The sequence below is a fragment of the Lissotriton vulgaris genome, chromosome 1_1 (assembly GCF_964263255.1).
Source record: "Lissotriton vulgaris chromosome 1_1, aLisVul1.2, whole genome shotgun sequence".
In the NCBI taxonomy this organism is placed as follows: Eukaryota; Metazoa; Chordata; class Amphibia; order Caudata; family Salamandridae; genus Lissotriton; species Lissotriton vulgaris.
This window is the reverse complement of record NC_141685.1, coordinates 246468061-246487964: the sequence shown is the minus strand read 5'-3', so window position 1 is coordinate 246487964 and position 19904 is coordinate 246468061. Positions and strand designations below refer to the sequence as shown.

Genomic DNA, 19904 nt, shown 5'->3' with positions numbered 1-19904 from the left:
CTGGACTATCATAACTGAAAAGTATTTTGATGAGAAGTACAGGAACATAATTTCTAAAGGTGAATTGTGTCCTCCTGACATAATGGCAAAAGGTTTCAATGAATCAAGTATTGATTTTATAGGATACATTGCATCTATGATTTATTTTAAAGATCAATCTGCATATATTAAACTGTATGTGGCTGTGAAGGGAGTGAATGTGTTGGGGTGGCGGGATCAATTCAGACTTCACATTACATTGAATCCACGCAACAAAGATCCTGTCATGGTGTCATATGATGGTGATATGTCAGAGGATAAAGTCAGATCGGTTGAAGAAAGTAATGTTTGGAAGACTCTTTCTGACGAATTTCCTAGTGTGTTTTCGGACAAATTGGGTAGATTAAGTGGGTTCACCCATGTTATCAAGCTTAAACAACGAGCTATACCTGTGGTGCAAAAACTTAGGTCTGTACCACTTAATGTCAGAGAAGAATTAAGTGATGCGTTGAATGACATGTTAAAGAATGATGTCATAGAAGAAATAGAGTCATCCGAGTGGGTTTCGCCAATGGTTTTGGCACGCAAACCTGATAAATCTTTGAGGTTGTGCATAGATTTGAGGGCACTCAATGCCAACATAGTGGTAGACTGCCATCCTTTGCCAAATATCAACGAGGTAGTGAGTATGCTAGGAGGTGGTATGATATTTTCCACGTTAGATTTGAGATCGGCATATCATCAGGTGGTGTTAGCTGAGGAGTCACGCCATCTCACAGCTTTTATCACACCTCAGGGTTTGTACCAGTTCAAACGGATGCCGTTCGGTTTGGCATCAGCAGCCTCCGTTTTTCAGAGGTCTATGTACCATATATTTAAGGACATGAGTGAGTACGTGAAGTGTTTCCAAGACGATATCTTGGTTTTCTCCAAAGATGACGAAATGCACATGGAGCATTTGAGGAATGTGTGCAAGATGCTAGATAAATTTGGTCTTACCATTAAGAGTAAGAAATGTAAGTTGTTTCAAAAAACTATAGAATATTTGGGACACACTATTTCTGGTAAGGGTGTTGCTCCTAAAAGATCCCTAGTGGATGCTATCTTAAAGGCTCCTGCACCAGATTGTAAGGATAAGTTGTTATCGTTCCTAGGACTGTGCGAATATTACAGTAAGTTTATTGCAAATTTTGCTACAAAGATGGAACCGTTAAGGGAGTTGACAAGGAAGGAGGTGGAATTTTTGTGGGGTTCAAAACAGCAGGAAGCTTTCGAAAGTGTCAAACTCGATATGGTGTCAGCACCAACTTTAAGGCCATTTTGTTTGAATAAAATTTGCATTTTGACAGTGGATGCCAGTCTTTATGGTTTAGGTTGTGTGCTTTCTCAACGTTCTGGAAAGGAAGATTGGAATGTTGCGTTTGCGTCCAGATCATTGAATCAAACTGAGAGACGGTATGCGGTCATAGAGAAAGAATTGTTGGGATGTGTATGGGGTGTTGAGCATTTCCGTAATTACATCTGGGGTGCAAGATTCCTCATACGCACTGATCACAAGCCATTAGTGAGCATTTTATCACCTGGTGGAGGTTTAAATGCAACAGCTCGCATTGCAAGATTGATGTCACGTTTGCAAGAATATAGTTTCGACATTGAATATGTGCCGGGGAAGTTAAATGTTACTGCAGACTGTTTGTCTAGGTTGCCCTGTACTAGTTCTGAGATTGATGAAGATACAGAAGTAGTAACAAGCATTTCTGAGATGTTTCCAGAGAAATATAAAGTCATATCGGAGGATATGTGGAAGAGAAGCATGGATGAGGATGATTTGCTGTGTAAGGTCAGAGACTATGTAAGGTTGGGATGGCCTTCCAAAGAATGTGTTCCTTCTGAGATCACGCCCTTCTACAACGTTGCTGATGAGTTGGCCATTGAGGGAGATCTGTTGTTCAGAGCTGGTAAATGTATTCCACCTGTGGCTATCAGAAGTGTGATTTTACAAATGAGTCATGAGTGCCATATGGGAATGTCTTCTATGAAAAGACTTATTAGGTCCAATTTCTGGTGGCCAGGGGTTGATAGAGTAGTGGATAGATTTGTCAGAGAATGTCCCGAATGCATTGAAAGTGATAAATCGTGTAAGTGTGATCCAGCACCTTTAGTTCCCGTAAAGTGGCCAGATCATCCGTGGCAAAAGCTAGGAATTGACATAGCTGGCCCTTTCAATTTTTTACCACAAGAATGTAGATTTGCCATTGTTGCTGTAGATTATCACTCAAAGTGGCCAGAGGTCAAACTTGTGCCTCATCCAAATACTGAAAGTGTTATTCTGTTTTTAAAGGAGATATTTTCCAGAGAAGGTTCTCCAGAGTGCATTGTATCCGATAATGGGGTACAGTTCAAGTCCTCTCTCATGTTGGAGTTCTTGAGTACGTATGGCATCAAGCACTGTACTACAGCCCTCTATGAACCACAAGGTAATGGTCTGGTAGAGAGGTATAACAGAGTCCTCAAGGAAGATCTGGTTTGGGCTCGCAAATCAGGAGGTCTGTGGAAAGATAAGTTGAGAGAAAAATTATGGTTATACCGTATTACACCTCATGCCACTACTGAAGTCTCTCCTTTCCGTTTGCTGAAAGGTAGAGACCCTGTTTCAGGATTATGTCCTTGGTGGTTTAAGAAAAGTAGTAGTCAACAAATGACTGATGTGAACATTAAGGATGTGGCTAAAAAAGTGGAGCTCAAACAAGACAAGTACAAATGTAATTATGATTCCAGGATGAAAGTTAGACAACCAGCGTTCATGGTTGGTGATGTTGTCAGGATTCGTAAACCAGGGTTTGTTGCCAAAGGAGAGAACAAATTTGGTAAGCCAATGAAAGTTATGCGTGTTTATCATAATAGCGTTGTTACTCAGGATGGAAAAAGATGGAATGTCAGAAGAGTTTCCAAATGTGTACCATAGTTTATATTGGTTGATTCTTTATATATGCTTCTCTATGTTTGAATGCGTTTCCTTTTCTTTAAGGGGGGAAATGTGTTATATTCTCACTTCTTGGAGTTTCCCTTTTAATTCTTCCCTGTATATATTTCCCTTTTAATAGAACCTTTGTCTCATGTTGCACATGCACACCATTCAGGTAGTTCCATTTAGAATTGTTATGATCTAAAAATGTTATACTGAATCTGAGAGTTTGGAAGATTGGAAGTACTGTGCTGCAGCTGAATAAACCTTGGACTTACAATATATCTTTGGATTCAGCTTTATTTATTACAGTCACCCTACGTCTACATGAGCCCCCTCACAGCCATCGCACGCCAGCACAACCTCAACATCATCTCCGACGCCGACGACACCCAGCTCATCCTCTCCCTCACCAGCGACCCCACCACCACCAGAGCCAACCTACACGAAGAGATGAAAAACGTCGCCGACTGGATGAGGAACAGCCGCCTTAAACTGAACTCGGACAAGACGGAAGTCCTCATCCTGGGATCATCACCCTCCACCTGGGACGACTCCTGGTGGCCCCTGGCCCTGGGCACAGCTCCCAAACCGACGGACCACGCACGCAACCTGGGCTTCATCCTGAACTCCTAACTGTCAATGACCAGACAAGTCAACGCCGTCTCATCCTCACGCTACAACACCCTGCGCATGCTCTGCAAGATCTTCAGATGGATCCCCACGGAAACCAGGAAGACCGTCACCCAGGCACTCGTACCAGCCGACTGGACTACGGGAACACCCTCTACGCCGGAACCACAGCGAAACTCCAAAAAAGACTCCAACACATCCAGAACGTCTCCGACTGACTCATCCTCGACATCCCCCGACACAGCCACATCACCGGACACCTGGGAGACCTGCACTGGCTCCCCGTCAGCAAGAGAATCACGTTCAGACTCCTCACCCACGCACACAAGGCTCTCCACGACCTGGGCCCCAAGTACCTCAACGACCGCATGACCTTCTACACGCCCACCTGCCAGCTATGATCGACCGGCCACGCACTCGCCACCATACAACGCATTCGCAGAGCCACCTCCGGAGGAAGATCCTTCTCCTACCTGGCAGCCAAGACATGGAACTCCCTCCCCACCCACCTTCGGCGAACCCAAGACCATCTCGCCTTCAGGAAGCAGCTCAAGACCTGGCTGTTTGAGCAGTAACTTTCCCCTCCCCCAGCGCCTTGAGACCCTCCCGGGCGAGTAGTGCGCTATACAAATGACGTGATTGGTTGGTAACCTGGGCTAGCCATTTACATAAGCCATCAACGGCATAGCACCTCAGCCACACGATAGCAGATTGTGGGAGGAGGTGGGGACCAGGCATGTATGAAAGAGACAAGTGACCCATGAATGAGAATGTACAAAAGGCCAAGTATGGCGTGGATGTGCTGGCCAGACTGCAGTATGCAGACCACAGACATATCCATGTCGTCATACACTGCTGGTGTTTGGAGTGTAGTGGACAGTGGACGCAACCATGTCACCGTAGTCAGTGGGGAAGACCTGAGACATGTAGCTGTGTTGTACTCCGTGTAAAAGTAAGTGAGTGGACTGGTGTACGACAGTCCGGGATAGGGGTGTGGTTAATCAAATCGGGGCCCTGGGCGTGGTTAAGTTTTGGCCTTGCCAAGGAAGTAACTAATGCGTGTGTCTCTGTAGTAGTGTCGGCGCCGCCCGTACCGCAATGGACAATGTTGCAATGCAGCATGCCCCCGGAGTGCAGGCCCGGCCAAAGGGGTAAATGAAGGAGCACAAGCACGCTCGAGGTCTGGGCCCATACATGCCAACTATTGTGTGTGTCACTATTACCGCAGCATAAGCCAAAGTTCTACCCTCAACCGCATCGCGAGTTCAGCCAGCCATGAACTCTACATCTGTTTCTGCCCTATCCTTACATAGGCCTACACACACGTGGCCGCCCACCTTCAATGCACAACATCACAGTGTCATTGTCAGGCTTGTGGACATGCACAGACATGCATGACAATAGTGTGCCATAGGAGTGCAAGTGATGCAACCGCGCTGCGCACACTAGTAAATAGGCTATGTGGAGGGAGGAGCAGCAGTGAGGCTACGTAATACACATTGATGCCGCTCATTTGCTACAAGCAGTACGCGTCAAGCATGAATCACTATGTCACACACATCACACACCAATGAACCATTGAGCCTGCCAACACATCATGCAGAACCAACTATTGACTTGTGTCTCTCTGCACTATCACAGGTGATCAAGGATATGCACTCTGCCCTTGGATGATGACACCCCTCCAAGCACCGAACACACAAGCCTACAGGCAGTACAAAGTGGCCCACAAACGCACCAGGGGCATCGTGGTGTGTTGAAGTCACGTTTTAGGTGCCTGGACATCACAGGTGGAAGGCTCTTGTACGGCCCAGACATCGTGTGCAAGATGATCGTTGCATGTTCTCTGTTGCACAACATATGTGAATGCACCAATGCCCCGTGGATACAAGTGCCAGATGCACCGGACGGTGATGAGGAAGATGAGGCAGGTGGACCGCACCCCACTGCAGTCGTAGCAGGAATAGCCCGTAGGAACACCATCATTGACAATTTCTTCACATGAGGACGTCACTTTGTCACAGACCTTAGCAATCATGGGACAGTACAAAATGACCACAGGCTCAGCATGTGCAAGTACATTTATTACAACACACATTCCCTGAGTGCATGTCACTCCTCTGTTCAAGCACATCACTCTGACAAGTGTAAGTGCTACATGTAGTGCTAACAATCTCATAATTTGCAAATAGATGGTGGGTGTGTCACCTCTGTACAGAGAGGCTGTTTAGGGTGTCATGTATTCGAAATGCCATTTCTGTGTGTCAAAGATAGAACGGAATCCCACTCATAAGCGTTTCACATGTGTCCCAAATCATTACGTATAGGCTGTTTTTGTGACCTACAATTGACAACAGGCCTTCTTTTGGGCTCAAATATGTACCACCATGATGCAGGGATGCACCCTGTGACAAGTCCCACAGCATGAGCAACATGGACGTAAACACTCCCCTATATTAGTTCATGCTTTCATACTTGATTAATCATAGACATGACACGTCTTTGTGTATTAGTATGTATTATTCACGTTCAGTGGAGTGTTGCAGCTGTCTTAGTACTGGGCCATGCAGATAACACTTTACAATGTTGCACCGTGGAGGGCCAGCCAGAGTCCTTTAGGGATTGACAAGTTACTCGGAAGGGGAAGAGTCCAGTCCGCAGGCTGATTGCTGTGTCACTGTTAAGCAAAAGAAATATGGCAGTCCATGTTGAGGTCCAAGGTTAGTGTCGCAGAGTGTATCGGGGACGGTGGAAGGTGTTATTCCAGGGCATGATGCAGAGGGCAGAACCAAGCAGAAACAAGACATATGGCAGAGATGAGTGCTACTGCTTCCTTCTTACCACTAAGGTAGATTCATCCTCATCTTCGTCCTCTGACGTTTCATGTGCCTCACAAGTGGGTGCTGGTATTTGGTCTGCAGCACTGTGCGACACTGACACTTCAGGGGCTGGAGATGTGGATGTGGCAGTAGCAGCAGCATTCATCTGGGCCATGTCTTGTGGCATCACTACCATGATGAGGATCTGCTGGGCATGGAAGATCCCATCTACAGCTTTCTCGTGTGCAGCCGTGGTAGCCATTCTTTGCGCTTGCATCCGCTCCATATTCTCCATGACCCTCCTTATGTTTTTCAAATCAAGTATGTCATCGCTCTAGCCACTCTGACTAGACAGTTGTTGTTGTCTCTGAATCATGACTCCAGCGACGCCAGCAATGGATTGTTGGAGGACATGGGGCGGACTGTGGGTGTCTGTTAGGGAGTGTAAGTGGTCCCTGATGGGACTCTGGGGTTGATTCACAGAACTAACTTAAGACAAACTTAAGACAGAATCTTAACTTAAGTCTGTCTTAAGTCTGTCTTACGACAAAATCCTAACTTCTGTGAATTCCAAAAGTAGTAAGTTTAGGATATTGTCTTAAGTTAGTTCGGCGAATCGGGCCCTTAGACACCCACGTATGGCATCTAGTTTGGCTGCCATGAGGTCGAACCCCACCCGCACCTGTGCAGCCAGCTCCTTCTGGCGGTCTAACACACAGCGTTGGAATACCATGTGTTCTTATGTGAGGTGCTGAGAGCCAGACGTGGTGGTGGGTGCTTCCTGCTGTGTGGTCTGTGAAGGGGGTGGGCTCACCTCGATGGTGCTGGGCTGCCCTGCTACTGGAAGTGGGGTGCTGAGGTTGTCCATGAACCGTTGGAGATTGTCTAGGTCGATGTCCTGGAGGTCGTTTCCGTCAACACTGACGTGATGTAGGGTCTGCTCTGCAGGAGGTCTTGATTGTCCCTCCTCAATATAAAGAGGAGATGCAGTTTCACAGTGTGTTCCATGTATGTTTAGGCATTGGCGAAGTTTACATACAGACTGCATGACAATGTACATTGTGACTGTTTGTGAGGAGATGCCTATTTGATGTGGGACAGTGGGCATTAATACTGCATCACGGATGTGAGGTTGTACTCGTATATTGTCATCTCACAGTTTTTTTCTCTGCTTTTATGGTGCATTTTCCCACATGACGCGTGGGAATTGCAGGGCTGTCGCTGGTTATCGCTGATTTTTGTATCGCGGTTTGGGACATCGCCGCTTTTTTCACGTTCGTGTTTCGCATTTTCTAGGTGTCGCATTAATTTTAATGTGGTCATTTGATGTGTTATCGTGAGACTATTGCATGGTACCGCCGTGTTGAGAAACGTTAACACAGCGTTATTTTCCCGTGATGTGAAAAGTTGCGTTAAGATAATTTTGCGATAATTATCACAAGTTCTTGAGAATATCCCCCCTTGTGTTTTGATGCACAGCCCATTCTAGCCAGACAAGGCTTTGCATCTAAAAAGAACACCGCCTTAAAGTGGGCAATAACAAGAAGAAATGCTTTCATTTCTCCATAAAAACCACACATCACATGTGAGCTAAACTTCACGGCACACATCCACAGCTTGGGATTCTTCTAGGATTGTCCAGACATAAACATTTGTACCGTAAGAGTATGCATACAGTATAAGTCCTATGCTTGACAGTGCACATTGGCCTCTGCGAGCTTTGCATCACACACAGCATCCTTTTAGAGCACCAGCACAGGGGTTGGCAGCAGCAGGCCAGCGTTAGTAAATATTGCTCAGCACTGTGTTGTTCCCCTTGCATGGCACAGCAAATTTGGCTGCTGCATTGCGTGAAAAATGTGTAAATATGCCCCTTTAAGTTACACTTTATCACCCCAATACTTCCACACAGGTAGCAGATTTACTATGTTTTGGAGCAGCTCTGCAACATAGGTTGCTGCATTATGTTGTCGTAACACCGTGAGTCAGTACACAATTTTTTCCTCCTAAATGTTTGGCTATTAATTAATTTAATACACTGTCCAACTCAATCGACTAATACGATCATATGCCTGTATCAAGCATTTATATCAGGCCAATTAATTAGAACAACATTTCTTATCCACAGAGTTTGAATACTCATCAACTATCTTCAATTGATTGCCGGACTCTCTGTGCTGTTGATTTGATTCCTATGCACAAGGTAACTTTAAGTACCAATATGATTCACTGCCCTCTAGATATTCATTTTTTCAATATCGTGAATCTGTTACCCTTGCTTTTTCAGCATCTTTACTTTGGACGCCCCTGTTTAAGTTCTCCAAAGAGTATTGCCAATTTTCTTCGAGCAGCACCACTGACCCCTTTGGGAAGTGTCTGTTTCAGAAACATTATGTAAGCAAATAGCTCTTGCAACATGTTATTTACTTGTTACTATTGATTTTAGACATAGTCGCCACACCGACTTAATACGTTGTTTTAATGCATTTGATTATTAAAATTGTTTTTTGTCTGCCTTAAGAATAGAAATGTTCTTGATTAACTTTTCTAAACAAAACCAGGTTGTAATGCAATATTATTTCTTCACAGCTTTTTCCTAGGGTCATCAACTTTAATGCTCTAAACTCAAGTCCTGATGATGGTCTTATGAAATCATCCCCAAAAGACCGAAACGTCGACTACTGAGTCTAACTCTGCTTGTTATTAATCATTCACTTTTGATTTTCATTTATTTCTGATTTGAAATCATTGTGTTATTTTCTAGTTGTGTAGACTTCTTTTGCGATATATATTAGGAACATATAAGACGCTCCCTTTTATATCCCAAATGCATTTTTTTGTACCCTACTTGTACTGTTGACTTAACCTCTCTGCAACATAGAAAATAATAATCTTTTTGATACAAAAAACCTGGTTATTGTTATTATTGTTTCTCTTTCACCTCTTTAATGTGTTAGTGTGGTAACACTGTAGATGTGTGAAACTGTATTCAGCCACTAACTTATAGTAGTGTGGGTACCTTATCAGTAATCCCTTTCGTGCTGTAACTTAGATTTCTTAGCAAAATCCCTTGCTTGCTTCTTTTTCATAAACGTGTCAATTGCCCAAGCCTGCAAGGGTATATTGGGTTGCTCACCCCTTCACAATTTTAAACTGATCCAACACGCTTCTGATGTTCAAGGTGAAAAATGATAGAGCCATTGTCTCACACTTACTATCAATTTCTGGGTTTGAAACCACTATTTGGGGAGGGCTTAACTACTTTACTGGGAGGGTTGAGCCGCCTGGCACGTTTCCTGTGTCGCCCTCTTCAATAGGCTCAATGAAGACTTCTGTTACGGTTTCTGGGACACCTGTCCAATCGTTTCCTTCATCCTTTAGGGGTTTCACACCGAAGATTTTGTCAATATCCTGGTGCAGTCTCTGCAGCTTTTTCTGGAATGTCGGTCCAGTTACTCTGGGGTGCCCCAAGTCTTCTACATTGTTTTAGGTGTCCAGTCGATGGCGTAGTTGTATTGCGGTTGCTCAGCATGAGAATGAATAAGATTCGTCCGGTTTTAGAATCCCTCCTTCCTTTGTCTTGTGCTCTGCCTTTGTCTTGTCATCTTCCTGCTGGCGCTTTGACCTCTCTCACCATCTTCCTCTTTCTTCCTGTCCTACGGTGGTTCCGACTTTTCTTTTGAAGATGGGTTTGGTCCTGCTTGTTCTGGTGCGTCTCTTTTCTTCCTTCTCCTTCTTGCACTTGTCCTTCCGGGTCTAGGATCTGATCATGCTCCATTCTTCTGGGGTTTCGTCTTCCCCTTCATTGCAGTCCTCTTTCAGTTTGTCCTTCTTCCCTTTCTTTCCCTTCTTCTTCTGCCTTCTTGCCTTTGATGCGGTCCCTGGTGTGTAATTCCTTCGTCAGCATCAGCTTCTGGCATCCGATCTGGCTCCTTCTAGTGTTCCGGGGGTGATGGAGGTCCTTTCTATGCTATTTCCCCATGGTCTGTTCCAGGCGAAGTCATTCTGCCGCAGTTGGTCCCACGGGTGGGCTTGTTGGTTCTGTATGGTGGTCCAGACTTGCCCCAAGTTCCTTTGCGATCTCGGGGCCCGATTCACTGAACTAACTTAAGACAAAATCCTAAACGTACTACTTTTGGTATTCACAGAAGTTAGGACTTTGTCTTAAGACAGACTTAAGACAGAATCCTAACTTAAGTCTGTCTTAAGTCTGTTTTAAGACAAAATCCTAACTTCTGTGAATACCAAAAGTAGTAAGTTTAGGATTTTGTCTTCAGTTAATTCGGTGAATCGGGCTCTCTGTCTTCTTGGGACTGGCTGGTGGTGGTGTTGTGACCAAGGGAACTATATAAATAAATAAATACAAATAATTTATGTTTCAATTAATTAAACTTGCTTTTCCAATAACAAGATGCCCCCTTGCTTCACACAGGAGACAGCAACAGTCCAGCCTTTTACCAAGTGTCACACAGTTAAAAATCAATAGAGAAGACTGCAGCAGATGTCACTCGTATCTAGGGTTGCCACCTTTCCAAGAGAAAAATACTGTTCATTTGTTGCTGTTTGAGGGGTCTGTAAAGGCCTGGACGTGATTCTAAATAGGACTATAAGCAATACTGTATGTATTAATTTGTAACATGACTGTTCTGTTTTTGTTTACTTTAACCCCTTCCATGCTGATGACGGCTGGGAGCCGTCATGGCACATAGTGCTCGTGTGCTGATGACGGCTCCCAGCCGTCATGACCACGCCCGCAATCGGATTGTGCTGCACAGAAGCGGAATTCCGGCCGCGGGCAAGGGGTTAATTATTAGCAATGGGTAATTGTAACAACTAAAGAACACATTTAACAGTGCTTTCTATTTATCTTTGGTATTTAAAGTATCTACAGATAAAGGCTACAAATATTGGCTTTAGGTGATTTTGCTTATTTTTGTACCAGCGGGGACATCAAAATACCTGTGGTGCCAGTAGAAAACCAGTCAGGTGGAAACCGTACTCGCTTTGGAATTTTGCAGTCCCTTCTGAAATACTATTCCTGCTGTGAGCTCTGCTTATTCAGCGTTTTCAAGTATCACAGGTCAATCCTTAAGGGGCAGATCCAGCGCATGTTTTCGCCTAATATTATAGGACTGGCAGTGATGTGTGGAAAAAAAAATACAAGTTCCAGAATGCGAAGGAATAGTCCTTTGGTAATTCTCAAATGGACAAACGATGGCAGAACCTACTGGTTTTAGCTACGACAAAATACTTGAACCAAGATCTGTGCAAATTTGTTAAAAATTGTTGTTGTTGCGAAAATCATTCATACAGTCCTGCCAAGTACCACGCATCAGGCGTTAGACTAACGTATTTCAGTGCATTTCATTACACTGAAATGCATTGTCACGCTTATGCATGTGTCTCAGCTGTCACTAAAGCGCTGCAAACTGAGTGTGTGGCAGCTGATAGCGCGCCGCCCATGGCCTGTGCGCGCTGCTCTCGCACGCTTGGGAAGCTAGCTGCATAGCTAAGCTACGGGACTGGCTGGCTCACTACAATGTATCTATTATTTCCAGCCGCGCAGCTCTGAGAGTCACACAGCCGAGCCTGAAGTCACGAGGTAGTGTCCAAAGGCTGCCAGAGCGGGGGGTTCATGAGAAAGGCGGCAGGCTACTGGTTTGCAGGCTGTAGCACCTGCCGCAATCTTGGCGCTCAGCTTACAGTGCTGTCTGCTGCTCACACCGTGCCGCCTGCCCCGCTGCAATATTATCATCCTATTATGGCCGGCGAATTCCTATTACCGAGCCCAGGGCCAGGGAGAGAGTCGTCACGGAGTCATGACTGACCATGACTGCGATCAGTTACAGCGGCCACCGGACAGACAGAATGCAGTGAGGACACCTGGCAGCCAGGACTAAAAGTGAGCGGCAAACCCAAATGATTGCGGGTGGGGGTGGCTCCCGGCGTAAGCCTGCTGCCTTGCAGAGTCACTGACGCCTGTCACACTGGCTGCAGTGCTGCAACACTCAACACCAGTAAGTTGTAATGGCCACTGCCACCCACCCGGGTGTGTACTGGCAGTGTGTTAATAATAACACAAACTATTTCCAATGGTGCCAAAAAAACTATTTCCATCTGATTCCCTTTCTTTTAAGCCTCATTACGAACGTACTAGAAAAATACTTTCCTCAGACTCCAAGCACAGCAGCTGTCGCTCTTCAGTTTTTAAGTCGAGGCTACCGTCGCACTGCGAAGCATTGGGCGGAGCCGAAGATTTAATGTTGTGTAGTATGGGGGCTTGAACCCGCCCCTCTTCTCCATTGGCTGGCCTCGTAAATGCTGGCCAGCCATTGGAGAAGAGGGGCGTCACTCGGTTCTAGCCCCGGCTTGAGCAGATTCGGGGGCGTTTTTCTATCTTTTTTTAAGCCCCGCCCCTTTCTAGTGGTGGGCGTTACACCCTCCCTCTCGCCGAGGTCCCAGTCTGACCTAAACACGCCCCTCAATCTAAAAAATTATGGGCGTTTCACCAAGCCATTTGTAAATGACCTCGGAGAAACATGGTGGTGTGGAGCGCTACTCTTTTGCCTTCCGAGATCGTAAGGCACGAGAGGAGCGCTCCACACCACCATGTTTCTCCCAGGTCATTCACAAATGGCTCGGAGAAACGCCCGTCATTTTCGGGGGGGAGGGGTGGCGTCACCGCTGTTTGCATCCCCCCCCACCTCCTTGCCGTTCTTCATCTAGGATGCGGTGGCAGGCAGCTTGTTTGTAAAGCCCAACAACTGAAGGGAGGCGAGGGAGTCCCTCCCTCTGCCTTTTGTGTTTTCCCCGTGGCCCTATGCGGCTTCAGTCCCCTCCCTTTTTCCCTTTGCTCTCTCCCCTCCTCCTCCTTCTGTCGGCTCGGTGAGGGAGGAGGGGGGGCAGGCTTGCTCGGGAAGGTGGCTTCTTTTTTTTCTCCCCCTTCCCTGAGACAGTGTGTGTGTATGGGAGGCCTCCGTTCCCCCACAGAGAGCCTGCACAGAACAGTAGCAGCCGCCCGCCCGAACATGTGAGGCAGCCACAGGAAGAGAGCTGTGAGCAGCCATTGTTCAGAGCTGAGGGAGAGCCCTGCAAACAAAGAGAGGGCTCCCCGCACTGCCACCCTCCTCGGGCGACTGAGCCCCGCTAGGCCTTGGCTGAAGCCTCCTCACAGCCTCTGCTTCTCTGATAGTCCAGTAGGCCACTGCTTCTGCCTTTGTAGTCTAAAAGCAGCAGTATATCTCTCAATTTACTTTAGGATTTTGTGTACTTCTTTTTTTGTGTGTGGGACTGAGAAAGCGAGACATGTTTTAATTTTTATTTTCTGAGCGCTCCTATAGATTCAAGATCTAGATACTTTTTTTCCCTTAGGTGAGTGCCTTTGTGTTTATGTATCTATTTTATCCATAAAACCGACCCTGTATTTCTGCTGTTAACATTGTCCCCTATGCAACTGGAAGGAGCGTGAGGCTGGGTTTTGAAGGGATGCTGTGAAATTGCATGTGCTTTTTGTGTGCAGGGAGACCAGAGTCAACGTTAAACAAGACAGGAGTTCGCTCTTCCTTGGTTCAGATGCTAGTGGTATTTTTGTTGGGTGAGTGCGCGTTCCTGATAGCACTGGAGCGCCGGGTTGGCAGCTCCTGATAAGGGGGGAGAAGAGGTTTGTGTATGACGGGATGCTGCTGTCGTCTCCAAGCTTTAAAAGACCGGAAATGGGAGCTGAAGCTCTCAGCCTTCGTTCGGCCCTTCTGACCCAGTTCAAGTGACTTGTGTGAGATGGTTTCAGGTAAAACAGCCACTACTGTTTTCCAGTCGTAGGCTTCTCTTTCGTTGCTATGCGACTGTTCATTTGAAAAAAACTAACTCATAGAGAATACTGGAAAGGTGATGTGCTGGTGGCATGATTCAGTGACCACTGCCTTCCTGTATGAGCCATTTAATTTGAACACCAACTGCATTTTTCAGTTTTTGTGCCAATCCGTTCCTCTTTCTAGGGACTGAGGGGCATATTACCAACGTTTAGCGATATTTACCGCTAACGATGCTTAGCAACACATTTTTTAACGCTAAGCATCGCCGGAAATTATCGCAGAGATAACTTGCTATTAGCAAGGTTTATCTCAATAGTGATAAAAATCCTCGCTCTAACTGCCAATTGAGAGATTATCGCTGAAAAACCAATGATAATCTCTTGAAGTTTGGAGTTAGCTTGAAGATAGGGGCTCACAAATTTAGCCATGATATCCACCGTCCATAGGATATCATGGCTAAGTCAGGAAAATACCAGGGGCCTCATTTATGAGGCCTTGCGTCAGTTTTGCGCTGCAGATGCGTCACTTTTTGTGACGCATCGGCAGCGTAAAACATGCGCCTTGTTGCACCATATTTAAAAAGTGACGCATCTAGGTAGATGCGTCACTTTTTAAACCCCTGCGCCACATTATACCTGCGTCAGGTATAATGTATGCAGAGGGGGCGTTCACCCGCAAAAAGCCTCGTAATAGTGACGCAGTGAAATCTATGAGATTTAACTGCGTCACTTTTAGGACGCTGTTGCGTCAAAATCTTGCGCCTGCCTCACAGCAGGCGTAATACTGACGCAAGCCCTTTCGCATGGGGCTTTCCCCATGTGAAAGGACGCATTGCTGGAGTTGCGTCACTTTTGTGACACACTCCCGCAATGCGTCACTTTTGCGCTTACAGATACGTCAGGAATACTGACGTATCTGTAACTCCTTGCGACATGATGCGTCATACATTAAATATGACGCATCATTGGTGTCGCAAGGAGTGCACAGTGAAAAGTGACGCATCGCTGTTTTCACGCGGCGATGCGTCACTTTTCATAAATAAGGCCCCAGGTGTAAAAAAAGCAGTGCTAACCGCGGTTAGCGCTGCTTTTTTTTATCACTAACAGGGTTAGCGAAATCCTTGATAATAGGAGAAATGTCGCTTAACAACATTTCTCCTATTATTTTTCTCTGGAGCGCCCCCTTTGCATCTCATTAGGGATGCAAGGGGAAGCGTAGAGAAAAAGGGTGCTAACATGCGAATTTGTGTGTTATCGCCCTGTTGCTGATAGGGAGATAATTTTATCTTTGCTTTCTTGGCTTTTAAAGCCAAAAAAGCAGAGATAAATCCCTTGATAATATGCCCCTGAGTTAACAAAAGACAGTGGTGCTGAGTCACAAACGCATTTCAGTACGTGAAGTAGTTGCCCAGGGGTGGTCTTTTATGTACTCTGTGTAAATATTTATCAAGGACCCCCTGAGTACATGGAAATGAAGTTCCTAGACCAGGGAAAAGCAAATAATTTGATATGTATCAATCTAGGCAACAGAACGTAATAAGTGGTCGAAATGAACTGAGCTAAAACATAGGTTGTTTGTAAAAAAGGGGTAGTTCAATTTTATTCATAAATTCTTTTAAAAAACACATTAAAATAATAATACATATTCACAAATTGTATGCGACATAATAAATCAACAATACACAGCAACACTTTAAGAGAGAAGGACAAATAATCCAACAAATGAAGGTTATATAAAATGAACACAATTTTTAAGAGAGAAAGGTGTGGCTAAAATAATCTCAATCTTTTATGTACTCTTGCATGTCTTCGTGAACGAGCCCAAACACCCAATGTCCTATTAGTACAATAGCAAAGAGACACACTCCTTACTGTTTGCACGAGCTTTATATGAATACTCCCTTAATGCTCCCATTTTACACCAATATTTGGGGCCCAGTTCTCAAAGGCACACGAGTACGTAATTTACGTGCTCGAAAAGTGACCAAGTGATTAGGTCCAAACATAGGAATATTTCTGCATCTGAACGGCATCCATCGCTGTTCGTGTTATCCTCAGACTTAGTTCTGAATAAAACAGGCATTAGACAAGAAAAGGCATGGAAATTAGTCAATTTCATGAAGTGGAACTATTCCTGCATGCTCTTGAAACAAGCATTTGTGTAGGTGCTATGTTACTAAAGCGCTTCAAACTCACGAGAGCCTGCAGGGTAGCTCAGTCGGGGGAGCGCCTGCTGCAGCGGTCTTTGTGTAAACTACATGTCAACATTGTGCAGCGGGGCAGGTTTGTCCAAGCCTTCCCTCCCCTCCTCCTGAGTTCAAAACAGTTGCCCCACTAAGATGGGTAATACTGTTATTGGAGGTACTGAACAGACCAATGTTTAACACTTTAAAACTCAAATTATTTAGAAAATTGTTGAGTTCCGCTTAGCAGAAGTGGGTAACATCACGGTATAGATTATTACTTTGAAAAAAAAATGTTTGATTGAGGCAATGCCTACAATTCTTGCCTTTTATTTGTTGCCTTTTCCTTGTGACGAGCGGATTTTTTCCCCATTGGCATCATATTATAATTAATCCTGTAAAGAGCCTTTTTCCTACTTTGTATTGCATGGTTTGCTTTTAATTTCCTCAGGGTACCTCATGTTAAGGCAGTTTTCCTGTGTTGCGTTAGATTGCCTTGTGTCTTAGCCTGTTTGGAATTGTCTTGCTTTTTGTGCTGAAATGTGAGGCATATATTACTTTGATTTATTTTCTGTTTGTTTCCCTTTGGGTGCCCTGCTTTTTTGTATGTTGCCTTAGTTTGCCATGTGTTGCTTTGTTTCAAGTCTTGTCGTAGGTTCTCTTGGGTTGTTTTACTGACCCCATTAGTTGTCTGTTTGCCGTGTCGCTTTATCAAGGCCTGCAATGCCTTAGGTTGCCCTGTGTTACCTTAGCTTGGCTTGTTGCCCCATATTTACAAGGACAGAAAAAGCCACCGTGCATGGCTTTTCCTGTCCTTGTAAATGTGGCCCTTTTACAAGCAGAGCTTTGCCATAGGTGCTGGTGAGTCGAACCGAAGAGTAGACGACCTGCCAGCGAAAGGCTAATTAGCAATAATGATTTCTATAGTCACCTTCACTTCCATTTCATCTCTGATCCTCGATCGCCCGCATTCTATCCAACTAAATTACTCTTCTGTTTTTCACCGTTTTGTTCAGTCTCCTTAGAGACTGTCAAAAATTGCAATGTCGACTATATTTCAAGTCGCCACAGCGGGGTATTGGGTAAAGTTTTCAATAAGCAATAATCGCGCCTCGGTTAAACCTCATTGGCTACGATACTGCCACTGCGCAAAGCTAAAGAACATATTGTGAATTACAGGCGCCCTCGCCGAAGTATCTTATGTCACTAAGAGCAAGAAACCATGTACCAGTTTGAAGCATCAGTACAGCACTGTTGACTTACGGCTAGAAAATAATGAATGTTTTAGTGTTATTTCTGCAATTTTGATCAGCTCTTCGGCGCCAAACGTTTCCCTGCGACGCGCAGAGGACTCTGGGAAATTGCATGGTAAGTAGCTCGTGAGACCGAGCCCTGCTCTGGTTCCGGTGTTTCGTGTTGGGGGCGGGGCTTGGTGCTGCTGGTGCATTGGAGGAATGGAAGCAGCAACGTCACAGCCACGAGGGGTCTAAATATGTATACCAAAGGAGGCGTGGAAATAATGTAGCGAAATAAAAACAATACTGTCATGTTTCGATAGAGCCTTTACTGCGGGAGTGACGTGTCACGGAGCTGCTCTGTTGAACTTGCAGCATTTCAATCTCAGATTGAAGAGGTGCAATTGTGGCTTCATTGTTTTCTATTCATTTCTCCTCAAGATCGGAAATTCAAGGGATTCAGTTTAACAAAATTGAAAATTATTAACCACTCAAGAGAAACAACTGTTTTCGACCGCAGCTTTTTTGGGGTCTGGGATTCGTGCTCGCTTCAGATACTTTAATTCAGGGATCTCCAACCAGCCCTCAGGAGCTACTGGCAGCTGGCTGGCACCCTTGAGCACCTTGCAGTCCAACATCTCCCTTGAGGCCTGTTTAAGCTCAACTTTATTGTTTCACTTCATATAAGGCCCTTTTGCAGTGCTTGCTGCCTCACCCAAACCAGCCGCTCCCATTGGCTGAATTCAGCTGAGCCCTGGGCGAGGAGGGGTCCTGCGGGTGATGGCAATGCCAGAACCCAGCACAGGCCGCATGAGGCTGCCCACACTCAACCACACAGCCTGCCTCTGCAGCTCGGCACAGAACTTCCATCCTGCACTACCAGTCCTGCAAAGTACCACGCATCAGGCGTTAGACTTACGCATTTTATGTGATCTGCATTACCACATTAAAATGCATTAATCACGCACTTTGAGCGCTGTGATCACCTGCATGCTGTGAGGGGTGAAGCAGGGTGGCATTGACTGTCTGAGCTGCATTTGATTACAGCAGCGCGCGTCCCCAGTGCTTTGCTGAATGAGGGGCAGCCGTCCCCAGGGCTGCAGCTCAGAAGAGATGCCAGGTGCATTGTGAGCCCCAGAGACGGCCTGCGGCACGTAAAGCCTGCCACTGGATGCTGCTGTGTGAGTCTTCTTGTGCGCAGCAGATACACTGTGTGCAGTCAGTGCTACTGGCCCGAGTCATGTCTGCACTGTTTTTAATAAATATAAAATATTATCACTCAGATTGCCTGACACCCTAATTGTACCTGAACTCGTCTGCCTTCGGTTTTGGGTTTGGCTGGTGGCTGACGGGCAGGTTCACAGCAAGAGTCTTATTTTCAATTTACTGCCTGCCCGGTTTAGCCCTCAGAAGTTGCTGCTGCTGTCCGGGGTCTGAGTGAACGTGTTCCACCTCCTGCATACACATGCTGCTGTACAGCCTCTTGTCGTGGCCGCCCCCTGGGGTTGTGTCCGATCACAGACGTTGCGACTCTGAGAGCAGGAACCATTCATTTCCAAATCAGTTTCATGTGTCTATTTATTTATTGCAGTTTTACATAGCACTGACTTTACCCAAAGTTGTCAGAGCGCTTTAAAATAGAACCAAGTAAGTTGCGTAAGTAGAGTTACACACTAACAAGTTACACATACAATCAGGATAATTAAAACAAAATAAAGGTGGCAAAATTAGGTTAATACAGGTAAAGAATACATATTTACAAAGTTGAGCTCATGTGAATGCCAAGCGGCCTTGAGGGTCATGAAATGGGTTGAATTATTCCAAAGCCACCAAAATCACCTGCGGTGTACCCCAAGGATCATCCCTCAGCCCGACCCTCTTCAACATCTACATGACACCGCTCGCAAACATCGTCCGATCACACGAGCTCAACATTGTCTCATACACCGACGACACCCAGCTGATCCTCTCCCTCACCAAAGACCCTGCCACCGCCAAAACCAACTTCCACGCAGGGATGAAGGCTGTCTCCGAATGGATGAAGAGCAGCCGCCTGAAACTGAACTCAGACAAGACGGAGGTCCTCATCCTCAGCTCCGCCCCTCCCACCTGGGACGACTCCTGGTGACCGGCCTCACTGTGAACCGCGCCAATATCCACCGACCACGCACGCAACATGGGGTTCATCCTGGACTCTTCTCTGTCAATGACCCAACAAGTCAACGCTGTCTCCTCCTCCTGCTTTAACACCCTCCGTATGCTTCGCAAAATCTACCAATG

General features: G+C 45.7%; 1 non-coding gene across 1 annotated transcript; it reads right to left on the bottom strand.

The window, feature by feature from the left end:
* Positions 1-17405: 17405 nt before the first annotated feature.
* LOC147746442 (U4 spliceosomal RNA) lies at positions 17406-17545 on the bottom strand. The gene has a single exon (XR_015300460.1). It is a non-coding gene; the product is annotated as a U4 spliceosomal RNA (small nuclear RNA).
* Positions 17546-19904: the final 2359 nt, after the last annotated feature.